Source organism: Aedes albopictus, chromosome 3, assembly GCF_035046485.1.
Source record: "Aedes albopictus strain Foshan chromosome 3, AalbF5, whole genome shotgun sequence".
In the NCBI taxonomy this organism is placed as follows: domain Eukaryota; kingdom Metazoa; phylum Arthropoda; class Insecta; order Diptera; family Culicidae; genus Aedes; species Aedes albopictus.
In genome coordinates, this window is record NC_085138.1 from 224,648,003 (window position 1) to 224,662,040 (window position 14,038).

General features: G+C 38.1%; 1 protein-coding gene across 4 annotated transcripts in view; it reads left to right on the top strand.

Annotated features, from left to right (window-relative positions):
- Window positions 1-14,038, top strand: part of LOC109400046 (uncharacterized protein CG3556) — a 128,340-nt gene that overhangs the window by 39,404 nt on the left and 74,898 nt on the right. For all 4 annotated transcript variants that reach the window (XM_062859170.1, XM_062859171.1, XM_062859172.1 and 1 more), the window contains one exon: window positions 12,924-12,965. The gene's annotated coding sequence lies outside the window, so the exon portion shown is untranslated. The remainder of the gene's footprint in view (window positions 1-12,923; window positions 12,966-14,038) is intronic.

The following is a 14,038-nucleotide window of genomic DNA, read 5'->3' on the forward strand; positions in this document are numbered from 1 at the left end:
CGCAGGAGCAGATTTTGTGAGTGTGTTACTTTTACACATGTTATGAGTGGTATGGAAATCATGCATTTATGAGTATGTCTTACACATTTTAGTGCTGATCGGTTTTACTGTGTTGTGGCGGCAAATTGTTGATTCAGTGTTATCATGAATTTGATGTTGAACTATAAATTAATGAATAAATGAAACCAATTCGGTTTGCCACTCGCTTCTTCCTCGATTCTGCTCAAAGCCTCAAGTACACTGGGCCAAATATTTGGCAAGGAAAAAACTCAAGAAACAACATGTTCAACAAGATGTTTGAGCATTGGTTTCTTCTCTGCCAATATTTGCCCCTGTGTACTGGTATCTCAATTCCCAATCACGTTCTACTTGCTCTACCCATTTTGCTCTCTGTGCTCCTCGGCTGTTTGTATCAGCTTTATTTATCTTTGGCGAACACCATCTGTACATGGTTGTTGTTCGGCATTCTTGCACCCCAGTGACCTCCAACTTTGACTATCTTCTGGGATGAACCGACTTCAACGTGTGTCCGGTAAGATCCTTCCGTCCTTGTCACTGCTAAGCCGCTACGAGTCGTCACTTAAGCTTCTTTCTTGAGAACGTAACAGCAGTTCCATTATTGACATCAAGAATTTCGGAGAAGTGCCGTCCATCAATAAGGACGTGATCTATATGCGATTCTGTCTACTGTGGTGATCTCCATTTTTAATGATAAGAGGGCTGTGTTGAAACCGTTCTTACAAGCCGCAAAGTGAATGAGTTTTCTTTCTTCAGGTGGTGTGCGCTAATCTTTCGAATCGTCATTTTGCCTACTTCCTGTGATGATCTTGATACTGCCGTAGTAGATGGTATGTTTACCCTCGGAATACACCATTACCATAACCATGTTGAAATACAGTGAAAGTAGTCATCAACGGTACAGCCAAGTGCACCATCGGGTACATGGAACGGAGTCGAAGGAACGATTGATTCGACGAGGTGAAGAGGGATTTTGGAGAAAAAGAGCGCTGATCGGGTGGTAATGCTGCAGCAAGGGACCCGGCAGAACGTGGAACGTTACTAATGTAAGCGGAAGCAGCTTACCCTCCGGACGCCTCCGGGAGAAGAAATGCCGCCCGGAAGCGACGTGCGAGTAAACGAAACTGCTTTGCAGTTGTCATCAAACAATGAATCAAAATGTGTCGGGACAAGGGCGAAGCCTCTTGACGGACTAACGTAAGATGATACAAATGTGGAAGCAGCACTTTGGCAAATACGTGAATGGTGCGGATAACGCAGGCACTGAGGATCAAGGAATGATTACGAAGATAGAAATGACTACGTCAGCACGACAAATGATGAGATCTAACCCACGAGGCATATAGCAAGCATGGAATTGGAAATGAACTCATCAAGAAGGGCCCGAAAAAGCTGGCCATTTATCTACGCCGGCTGATTGTCAGGATATGGGAAATGGAACAGAGCTACCGGAGGAGTTGTAGGAAGGGGTAATTTGCCCTATCTATAAGAAAGGCGACAAGAATTTCCGAGTGATCACCATACTGAATGCCGTCGGCAAAGCCCTATTCTAGATAATTTTTCGTCGTGTATCATCTGAAACGCACTAGTTCGCATTTTACCACACGGCAGATCCTCCATAAACTTCGTGAATATTTATCAGATTTCTACGTATCACCTGTTCGATTGGAAAACCAGGCTTTCCCAGGAAGCTTACAAGAATGCTAGAAGCATCGTATGTAAATGCTTGAATTTATTATGCGAAAAATTCTTCTTCAAATCAATCCGATCATTAACTCAGCATGCACAACAATGTTGCTCCTTTCGATGTCTTCCTGTTTAGTACTTTATAATGCATTTATAATTAAATACGTGGTAACAGTGAATGAACACTATGCCAGCTTAGGGCTCTATTTATTCACAGCGCACATCGCCCACATTCACAGCTCCAGTTGGTATCCCAACAACGAACGTATCTTGGTGTTCCGCCGAGAGATGGACGTACACCCCATGGTAAAAGGAATTCATTCATAAAACCTTTTTGCACCATAAATCTAACCCTTCCGCTTCGTACCTACCACTCGGGCCAGGAAGCAGGATGATAGATACGCGTGCCTATTTACCGCATCCCACCTTCATAATAAAGCGGTTTTTAAATGTTTCGTCCTGCATTTTTTATAGAGTTACTTGCAGGGGGGGGACTTGAATTATGAAAAAAAAATCACTGAGAGAGCATTTAAAGTAGCACACTCTACACGTACTAGAAGGTTTTGTGTGTTGATTCTTTTTTATTAAATGTTGCATTTTAATGCAAATCAACCTGAAGTCAAACTTCATATTGTGAACTGTAATGTTCTGCAAGTGGTATAGAATCTTGGTTTAATGTGACTTTGCCGTACTTGGAATTCATGATGCGTGACTAAGTTCGTCGCTGCTGCAAATGCATAAATTCAAAAATAGCATTTCACGTGTCAACGAACGGATGAAGCATAAAATATAGTCTAACTTTTCACTTAATTCCCGACAAATACACTTCTATATTTCCCCCCTATAAAGTCCGTAAGGCGCCAAACTTGGTGTGCCTCGGTGTGCCCGGATGAATGTTTTCCCCCATGGCAGAGCCTGAAATTCTCCGCCGCCGGAAGCCACTACTTTGCCGGCTCGAACGTGCCGTCGTTCGGTGGAAGATAGCTACACAGCGACAGTCACTACTGCTGGAGGAGGAGGCAGCCTAAGAACGTCTCCTTCTCATAATAATAATAACGGGAAAGCAGTGCCATGTTCAACCAGGGTGATAGAACTATATAGACACAAAACTACACAAACACTCGCTAGGAATAAACAGTTGGCCATATAGATGTACGTAAGAGTCAGACAGACCGTACATCGATAAAACCAGAAAGTGCACAGAGTCGAGTCGCGAGAGCTACATTTATATTATTGCAGTTTGTTCAGAGAAGATCGATATTTCCTCCCCAAAGGCAATCAAATCAATTTTATTTCAGTTTCTCCTGGTATGATTTCTTGCCGCACGTTCACGCAAGGAATGGTCAAAGTTTTCGTATCACTGTAAAAAGTTTGTTAGCTCGGCAAAAACGGATAGCATTCTGTGCAATTGCCAGGCAATTGAGATGAATACCTAATAGCAAAATATAAGATTGTAACGGATGCTTTCGCTTTTTCACCGACTGCAATTGAAGCGTCAATTCTTTCTCAAGAAGGCTGCGGTCGCAGGTTCAAAGTCCGGCCTGGGACTCCTCCCTCCACAAGGCGGGTATAATCAAGGGTATAATTCAATGGCTCAAACACATTTTATCCAATGCCAAAATCACTAGGCCTACCACTGATTCTACCCGTAAACATATACTTCGTTTTCGTCTCTATCCTTTAGAGTCTAGACCATATAAATTGTAAACACAATTAAATTCCAGTTCAAATCAACCGATTTTTAGTTTACTAAAGCGACAAACTAATTTCAAGTTTAAACTGAGCTGTTCCATTGTTTGATAATACCATTTTTTCTGAAATTTTTGCCAGTTTGTTAGAACAAACAGAGATTTGGCTGTTGCAACATAATATAATCACGATTGATATTCCCAGAAGGATGAATCTTTGCAGGAACTCTTGGATGAATTCAAGAAGCAACTTCTGATCAATCTTGAAAAATTTTAGAGGAATCCCAGAAAAAAAAAAACTTCAGGAGGTATTTGTGAAGAAACTCCTAAGAGAATCCTCGAAGCAGTTTCAGGAGGAATCTAGAATAGACTCTAAGAAACTTCTTGAAGAATCTCAGAAAGAACTCCTTTAAAAATCACAGAAGAAACTTGAAGAATTCCCAGAAGGAACGGATTTTTTATTTCGATGATTGGTTTGGGGTAACATTGACCACCCAATTACTGTTCAAAATAGATATTTTTATATTTTTGTTCTATTCTTAGAATTGAGGAGATTTTCTTTTAATATAAAAGTGTTAAGTTTATTTAAAAAAAATCAAACCTTATTTTCGTCTATTTGACGTTGACGTTGACAAATCCATTTTCTGAAAAATAATTTAAGTTTTTTTTTCATTTTGGTCAATAACATTTACAAGACAGCGTCTGAAACTGAAGACAATCCGTAGGGGAGACTGAGGAGATAATTATTAATTTATTGCACGCCTTAAAAAGGATAAAAAGGGGGATCAAGTTTCTCCATTTTCAAACTACCGTATATCCCTAACAATTTAGGGAAATCTTACAATTTGAAATACACTATATTCATCAAAAATACAAGGAAACTTGAAATGAAAATGATTAGGATGCTTCTTGAGTTATTTTCCCTTTAAATTACCCATGTGCCCAAATGGGAATCAATTGGGTTTTTAAATTTTAAAACATGTATTGATTTTTTGTTTTTATGCGAAAGAGCACCTTTTTCTGAGTCACTAAGATTTTTTTCAAATTTTTAAAACTTTGTTTTGGCACCTAAAATCAATTTCAAAGAGATGTTTTGAAATCACCTTTTGACAGCTGGGCAACTGTTTGACAGCTCCGCTCAGTACAAATTGCAACGAGGGGTGATTCGACAAATCTCTCCCAGACAAACTTCAAATTGTTTTTTAAATAGGTTCCCGGACTCCAAAATTCATAAAAAATCGGATTTCGGCTCAGTTTGACATGCAGATTCAGAATCTCGAATTATCTCAACACCGCTAAAGAAACCAATTGCGACCCATTTTTGAAAAATACACCATTAGACAAGCCTCCATAAAATCACAGTTTTGAAAACTTTAACAATAATTTAAAGTCCTTCTGTTGTGTATAAACTTACAATTAGATGCTAACTTGCCATTCTGTACGAAAAACGGAACTAGTTTTGTGTTTTTCTTAAAGTTACAGACATATTAAGAAAAAGGGATCCAGTCTTCCCAGTCTCCCCTATTATGTAACCACAAAAAAGTAAACGGTTCGCTAAATTTCACTTCTGATAAAATATATAATTTAATTTTCTGAATAATATTATCTATTACAAAGGTATTTGTTGCTTTCAACTAGTATATGAAACTACATGGCTCTGGATTAGTATGCCTTGGATTTTCATCGAATTATAGTTGAAAATTTTTAGTACATTAGTCATTTTTATCTTATTGTATTCCGGCCTACATTATCACAAGTTAAAAATCAAATATATTTATTTTATTATCTATTGCAAGTATATAGACATTGACTAATACACTGTCATGAAAAAAATAGTCATACTTATATACCTCAAATTTAGCCAGTGACAGCTTTTTGAAGATTTTACATTTTTTCCTGCCACACCCTGTATTCAATTTTGTTAAAAAAAATCTATTACTAGATAAAAGCGGCTTCCTCAAGTTCGAATGTATTGCCAAAGTTCTTTCAAGTTATTTGATAATTCAATAATTTTTATCAAAATCGCCAATGCCACCTAAAGGTACTGTGATTTCGGGTGAAATTGATCATTTTTCACAGTTTTTGACTTCTAATTTTTGAACAGTTTTCGGTATGGTCAAATTCAAAGCTTTAAAACAAGTACGACAACGGTTTTCATCAGTCAACGAGGTTGAAACTTTTACAGCAAAGCATTTTATTGCAATAAATATCGTTTAAAATAATTTCGGGGTGAAATTGATCAGTTAGTGAAATGGGTTTGAAGGTGTTGAAAACAAAATGTACGACTCGTGCTGTAAAAATCATCATTTTGCAACTCGTTGCATAAATAACTATTTCTACCTGAATTAATCAGCCCTGAATGCGAAAAGCTATTCATAAATTTCACAAGTTTAGTAAATTTAAAAATATTTAAAATTAAAGTTTGATAAATCCAAAGAAAAAGCTTGAAAGTATACAATTTTTATACTAAACATGTCATTTCTTAAGGAAAAAGTACAATTTTATGCATAAATATATATATTTATAGAAATGTTGATGACGAAATCGGATTTTGCGAATACTTGACAGCTAAACAAACATCCATTCGAATGGTTATTCCATGTGCGATACAGCTACGGTAACATAAGTTTGAAAGTGTCTTTGAAGTCTACTTTGAAAATATTGAACTTGATGCAGAAATATGTGACTAATTGGCTGCAAAATATGTAAACACATCATTCAACAACCCTTGAGCCAGATGATGGTCATTTTCTACAAATTGTTTTAAGTTTAAAGCTTTATTTTTAACAAATAAAAATGGTCCTCACGTCGATCATTTTAACCTCACTGATCAATTTCACCCGAAATCACGGTATGCAGTTTCCTGAAGGAATCATATACTACTTAAGGCAAGTTTACCGGGGGCTACTATCTGGGCGAGTAAAATGATTGCCCACAGAGTTGTCATTTTAGTATAGTTACTCATTTCCACACCGGCCGCTACTATATTTAGTTACCGGATTGCGTACCGGTCGTTGCCAAATACTGTTGCGGTATAAACGAAATATTTTGGAAACATATTATGAAAGAATTTCTTCTGGGATTCCCCAGGAATTCCCTCTGAAATTCTAGCATGAATTTTTACTGAGTATCCTCGAGCAATACGTATTCCCCAGGAATTCCTTCCGGGATTTTACCTATAATTTCTACTGGAATTTCTTTTCGGGATTCCTCCGGGGATTCCTCCAAGAGTTCCTCCGGAGATTCATTCAGAAATTCCTTTGGGGATTCCTCACGAAATTCTTCCGGAATTCTCAGATGATTCCTCAAGGAATTCCTCCGGGGATCATTCCAGGAATTCCGTCGGGGATTCCTCCGAGAATTCTTCCGGGAATTCCTCCGAGAATTCCTCCGAGCATTCCTCCGAGGATTCCTCCGAGAATTCCTCCGAGGATTCCTCCAGGAATTCCTCCGGGAATTCCTCCAGGAATTCCTCCGGTAATTCCTTCAGGAATTTCTCCGGGAATACCTTCAGGAATTCCTCCAGGAATTCCTCCAGGAATTCCTCCAGGAATTCCTCCGGGGATTCCTCTGAGAATTCCTTCAGGAATTCTTCCGAGAATTCCTTCAGGAATTCTTCCGAGAATTCCTTCAGGAGTTCCTCCGGGAATTCCTCCAGGAATTCCTCCGGGAATTCCTCCAGGAATTCCTCCGGGAATTCCTCCAGGAATTCCTCCGGGAATTCCTCCGGGAATTCCTTCAGGAGTTCCTCCGGGAATTCCTCCTAGGATTCCTCCAGGAATTTCATCGAGGATTCCTCCAAGAATTCCTCTAGGAATTCCGCCGAGGATTCCTCCGGGAATTTTTCCAATAATTTCTCCAGGAACTCCATTAGGAATTTCTCCAGAAATTCCTCCGGGGGTTCATTCAGAAATTTACTTGGATGTTCCTTCAGGAAATTCCTCCGTGGATTTTTTCCAGGAATTCCTTCCGGCTATTCCCTGAGGATTGCTCCAGGCATTTCTCCAGGGAATCCTTAGTGAAATTCCTCCGGGAATTCCTCGGGAATTCCTCGGGAATTCACCTGAGGAATTTCCGGATGAATTTCTAGGGGAATCTTTAAAGGAATTCTAGGAGGAATCTCCACAGAAATTTTATATGAAACTTCTGGAGGAACTTCCGGATTAATCTCCGGATAAATTCTTGAGCAATCCTGGAGGATTTCCTGCAATAATCCCCGTAGGAATAACTGGAAGAATTGCTGGAGAAAATTCCGGAGGAATTCCTGTACGAACTCTTGCAGGAATGACAGAATAAATTACAGGAAGAATCGTAGAAATATTATAAAAGAAATTTCTGAAGAAATTCCCGGAGAAGTTCCTTAATGAATCACAGGAACAATTGCTACAGGAATCTCTGGAAGAATTCCTGGAGGAATCCCAAGAGAAATACCCGGACCGATTTCTATATTAATCTCCGGAGGGATGCCTGAAGAAATTCCAGGAGTTTATTGAGGAATCAAAGGAGAAAATGCTGTAGGGTTCCCCGGAGGAATTTCTTGAGGGGGTACTTCTGGACATTTTCGCTTGTGATATTCGCAGCAGATTTTCTCTAACTGCAAGTGTTTACAAAATTTGTTGCTTACCACTGGTGCGTTTTGTTCGAAACAAACAAATAAAAAACAACACAACACTTTTGACATATTTGAAATAGCAATCGTTTCCTGCGCAACTATCGGGCGCCTAAATTTGTGCGCTCGATGTTTCCCGAAAGCCTCGCTGCTATTTTACTAGCCCGGTTAGTAGTCCCTGATAAGGTATAGCGCTATGATACTGCGCTATGTAATTTAGTTTAGTCGCGCACCGGTAAAGGTGCTCTTATAGGGCTGTTTGCAGTTCGGCCTATCTTGATGCATGCGAAAGGCCTTGCCTGAATCGCTCAAGAAGCCGATTTTCTTCGATCGCAGTACGCAGTTGCGAAGAAATGACAATTCAAATGGCAGCCTCTGTAGAAAGTTTCTGTTAGAAATCGCTCAAGAACTTTTTTGAGCGATTCCTTTTGAACACGAAACTGGGCTTATAGGTCGATTAAATATAGGTAGGTCAATTTTTTATTGAGAAGAAGCAGTTTTGCTCATTTTTGTTAACGGAATCGATATCAGATTATAGTGATTTCAAATTTCAAATCCCACAATACTTACATTGTGCTTATAATGGATATATCAATCTCTATCAAATTACAATACGAAACTTTAATTAGAAAAATAGACTTTTTATAAATTGCTTGTGTAATCGTAGGTTAATAACAGCAGATTACGAAGCACCACTTGTGAGCAGAAACTGATTGAGTGAAAAATACTTTTCTGGACATTTTATGGGGATGATCAATCCTGAATCGTAGCAGCCTGGGCGCACGAGCGGCTGCGTTTTCACAACTGCCACGAGTTTTCTTCACTCCGCGTTGTTTTGGATATGGCCGGCCGAATTGAGAAACGGCTGGTAGCGCTATGCCTTCCACAAATTTTACTTCGGAAAGTGCATGCAAATTGATCTTCGGCGTTCAATATATTTTCCTTACTAAACGATTTAGCGGATCACGTAGGATAATTTTCAACTGCTGTGAGGGTTTGTCTTATTGCCATTGGAGTGCCGGAATTCGTCTTTATTTTAGTGTCACTATACCTTGTTGTTTCTGGTGATGTTGCCTGCTGTATGTTGGCAATAATTTCGTCTCGCGGGTACTGTAATTCATATAATTTGACAGAACTATTTGCTGAGAAAGTCAGCAAACAAAAAAAAAATACCAATATCTGGACATTGATACCATGCATTACCGAATATCAGTAAAATAGCTGTTAATTTGCGTTGTAACATCGGGATAACTTTCTTCCGTTACTAGAAGTGGAAGTGGAATCTGCATTAGGTAATCTATATTTTTGTGGAAAAAAAAACTGTTTCAACCAACCAGCAAAAAGAAGCAAGAGATTGTAAGTATAAGAAATTTTGCTTAAGTCAGTGATAAGAATGATTGAATCTGTACTTTTCAATTGAGGAACAAATTAAGTGACTTAGAGGGAGCTCTTACACATCTTTGTTGACCTGATACCTGATACCATGGCATTAGACAGTGATGGTGAATTCCGGTTTTCCTTTTTGTTTTTCTAAACGGATAGTCAAAACAAACCAAAAATGCCGAGATTTAGTATTTTGATTTGTTAAGAATTTCAGATAAACGTGACAACTGTTGATTTTGCAATTGCCGAGATCCCGATAAATTCATTTTTTGCTGAGATGATTGTCGAGCACTCGGCAATTCGTTTGTCAGTGATTAACCCAAAATCGCTGTGCCTTGGTAACATGAGAAAAGGAGACATTTCTCATAACAGCGGTCTGGTGTTGTACTAACTTAAGCTGTTAGTACACAGGGTCAACTATTTGTTCATAAAAAATACCAATGCTCAAACATCTTGTTTGACTCGATCGAATTTTTTTTTTTGTGTCAAACAGATGTTGTTTCTTGAGGTCTCTCCTTGTCAAATATTTGACCCTGTGTACTTCAGGCCTTACGAATCTGTGTGACTTGCTTGAAGGTATTGGTAATTTTTGGGGATGATCAATTTGATCTATGTAACCGTAACCCAGCTGATCAATGATATCCGATTTAAGGGTTATAATTTCTCCACAGCAAATATCGTCGATTTAAAAATGCAAAAAAACATAACAGGTACTATGAACTACTTATAGCACAGATTTAAACAAATTCCCGTTAAAACGCGATGGTTGATATGTACCGTGATTTCGGGTAAAATTGATCAGTGGGGTAAATTTGATCGACGTGAGGACAATTTTTATTTGTCAAAAATAAAGCTTTGAACTTAAAACAATTTGAAAAAAATGACCATCATCTGGCTCAAGGGTTATTGAATGATGAGTTTACATGTTTTACAGCTAATTTATCACATATCCTCTCTCTCTTCTTGGCGTAACGTCCTCATTGGGACAAAGCCTGCTTCTCAGCTTAGTGTTCTATGAGCACTTCCACAGTTGAGTGTAGAATTAGCAACTAGTTAAAATACACATAAATAAAAACAAAAAAAAAAAACTTCCACAGTTATTAACTGAGAGCTTCCTCTGCCAATGACCATTTTGCATGCGTATATCGTGTGGCAGGCACGAAGATACTCTATGCCCAAGGAAGTCAAGGAAATTTCCTTTACGAAAAGATCCTGGACCGACCGGGAATCGAACCCGTCACCCTCAGCATGGTCATGCTGAATACCCGTGCGTTTACCGCCTCGGCTATATGGGCCCTCTCACATATCTCTGTATTAAATTTAATATTTTCCAAAACTGCGTGTTCGACGAATTTTCAAAGACACTTTCAAACTTGGGTAACCGTAGCTGTATCACATATGGAATAAATATTCGAATGAATGTTTATAGTTGCCAAATGCTCGCTAAACCCGATTTCGTCATCAAAAGTTCTATAAATATTGATATTTATGCATAAAATTGTACTTTTGCTTATGTAAAAACTCGTTTAGCATGAAAATTGCATACTTTTAGGCGTTTTCTTTAGATTTATTAAATTTTAAACTTAAATAATTAAGAATTTACTAAACTTGTACAAGTTTTACAATGCTTTTTGCATTCTGGGATGGCTAGTTCAGAAGGAAAATTTATTTTCAGCACTTACAAGGACATTTCACTGACTGATCAATTTCACCCCGAAACTAAAATTTTTGATTTTTTTATTTTAAATGATATATATTGTAATACAATGATTTGCAGTAAAAGTTTCAACCTCGTTGACGGATGACACCCGTGGTAGTACTTGTTTTAAAGCATTGAGTTTGACCATATCGATAACTATTCAAAAATTAGAAGCTGAAAACTGTGAAAAGTGATCAATTTCACCCGAAATCACGGTACCTTAAGCAAAAGGCCCTTTTCCACGGAATAAATCATCTTTGATTTATGGCACGCGTTAAGTACACAAAAATGTTCTTTACCTTGTTATCTTCAAGATGATGCCATTTCCCTGCGCCTGCCAGCCGAGGGAAGTCAAGAACAGAAGAACTTCGAGGGCGTCCAACGAAACCAACAGCAAACGTGCTGTTGCGTTTCTAGAAAATCTCATCGTTTTCGAATTATCTTCTGTGTGGCGAGGAAAGGGGTTGCTCATCAATCACGAAGGCATTTTAAATATATTTACCTACAAGGACGATTCTTTCAAAATATGGAAAAAATAAATAAGAGAAAAAAGAAAATCGCGTTAAGTACTGTTCCTTTGAATTCCACTAAGAATTTGCATCCTTTGACAGATACGTATTTCGACCTCAACTGTAAGGTCGTCTTCAGTGTCTTGTACTTAACTCGACAGTCGAGTCAAGTACAAGACACTGAAGACGACCTTACAGTTGAGGTCGAAATACGTATCTGTCAAAGGATGCAAATTCTTAGTGGAATTCAAAGGAACAGTACTTAACGCGATTTTCTTTTTATTTACAGATATTCCCCTAACAATCCCAGGTTAATCATCATAAAATAAGAGAAGTTAGACCAATTGGGTGATTTTTGAACAATCCCTTGAATATACCTTAGAACTTACGCCATTCAAAGAACGACGAACGTAAAAGGATAGGACTCGAAAAAAAAACAATCTTTTGTTTACATACTCATCCATCTGCTACCAAGTTTCAATGGTGTAAGGGGCCAGAGATTTGTTTTTTTTTGTGTAAGTTTTGGGTTAAGCAATGTTGAAAGAAAATTACAAGGAAGGCACATGATTTGAACTTTGTATACGTCCATCAGTAGAAAAAAAAACTTAAAAGCCTTCTGGAGGATCGACTGAGGGTTTTAATCTACGATTTAAACGGCTACGCAGTCTTTTAATTTGGGAAAACGAGGTTTATTAGATTTAGTAGATTTAGTAGATTTGCGTCAAACGCGTACAGTCCGTTGCAAAACTAGATAAACCAAATAAGTCATGTACCAACAACATCTCGACAAGACAGTTACAGTTAGACGAAACATAAGATCAAAAAACGAAAAATTAATTACCCCTGAAGATGACACAAAACCCCAGTGTCGAAACGTCGGGCAAATAATAAACCTCGTTTTCCCAAATTAAAAGACTGCGTAGCCGTTTAAATCGTAGATTAAACTTAAAAACATCATCGATTCAGGTTGCTTTTCATCTATAAAATTGCGCTGTTGATTGGTTATTGGCTGTTTCATTGGAGTGACTACCTATTCATACTACGCTAGTAGATCAGTAGTAGAACAACTTTTGACCAGTTGCTAGTTTTTTTTTGTTCTAGGACAGCGAGGTACACAAAAATGTCGCACTGATGGATTTGAATCGATGCCATTCTTACTCAATTGGAATTTGCCAATTCAAATAAAATGCTTGTATCAATAATTGGGCGTATCCACTTTAGTTTTATGCTCTTTGGGTATAAGCATGCCTTTTTGAGTTTGGTTCATGCCCCCACACCAGAAAATATTCATGCTAACATTAATTACTTATTCGCTTTATTTCCAATTCCAGATACGTTTTGCCTTCTTTGTTGGACTAGCAGAATTACAAACGGTAAGATACAAAATATGCCATCACCTTAATTACTCATTTACAAAACATGAAATATGAACAGATACCTATTACGATTGCTTTCGAAAATGTATATTGTTGTTCAATTGTTATAGAAAAACTAAAATACTGAAACGTGTCGATTCGATTCCAATAACAATTTGAACCGTTCATCGACCAATCTAATCAAGTTATTTTCATTTTGTTTGACTAACAACAAATAAGTTATTTCAACCCACATGTTTTCTAAATTTCTCATAACATGCATACATACATTGAACATTATGACCACTGTGATAGGGAAGCTAAAGCGAACGAGACGTTTATTCCTGCCATTTTCTCCCTTCATCACCAGCTGGGAAACTTAATGATAACATACGTCCATATATGACTCCTCCTAGCCAAGAGCGTCGAGCTTGAGAGGCTCTTCTGTTTGTAGCACTTTCGTTTTTCTTTCCGTCTAAGTGACGCCATTTCCCGACATTCGGGTACTGTTGCTCCTCCGATTCCCAGAATGGCTTCCTCGAACTTTTCTTCTCGCCTTTTTTTTTCGGGACAAGTTGGCTGGTAGGACCGTCAATTTCCGTTATATGTGGTAAGCTGCAATTCAGAAGTTCGGGAAAATGTAAAAGTGAATCCTACTGGAAGCATGTTCGGTGGGATCTAGAAGAAACGGAAGAAATGGATTCCACTTCTAATGATTTATTTTGCACGGGATGGCTTTTAGTCTAGCTTGTTTCCGCTCCGTTCGGTTTGTTTTCTTCTTCATTTGCCCGACGAAATCAATGAAATTGGGTTGGGGAAGTGCACGAATATTTGGTAGTAGGTGTTGAGTTCTGCTCAGTAAGTACAGGGGATGGCCAAAATGTTTGGGATAGGCAACTTTTTTCTCTCACAAAAAAGTTCAACATGCTATAACTTTTCATAGAGCGCATCAAAAAATCTCAAATTTTGACTGTTTGTCAACCTATTATATGTGCATCATTGGTACAAATTTGGGCTCGATTGATTAATATTTCGCAAACTTAGAACCGTTCGGGTAAAACACTATTTTTAAGACAATTCATTTTTGAGCT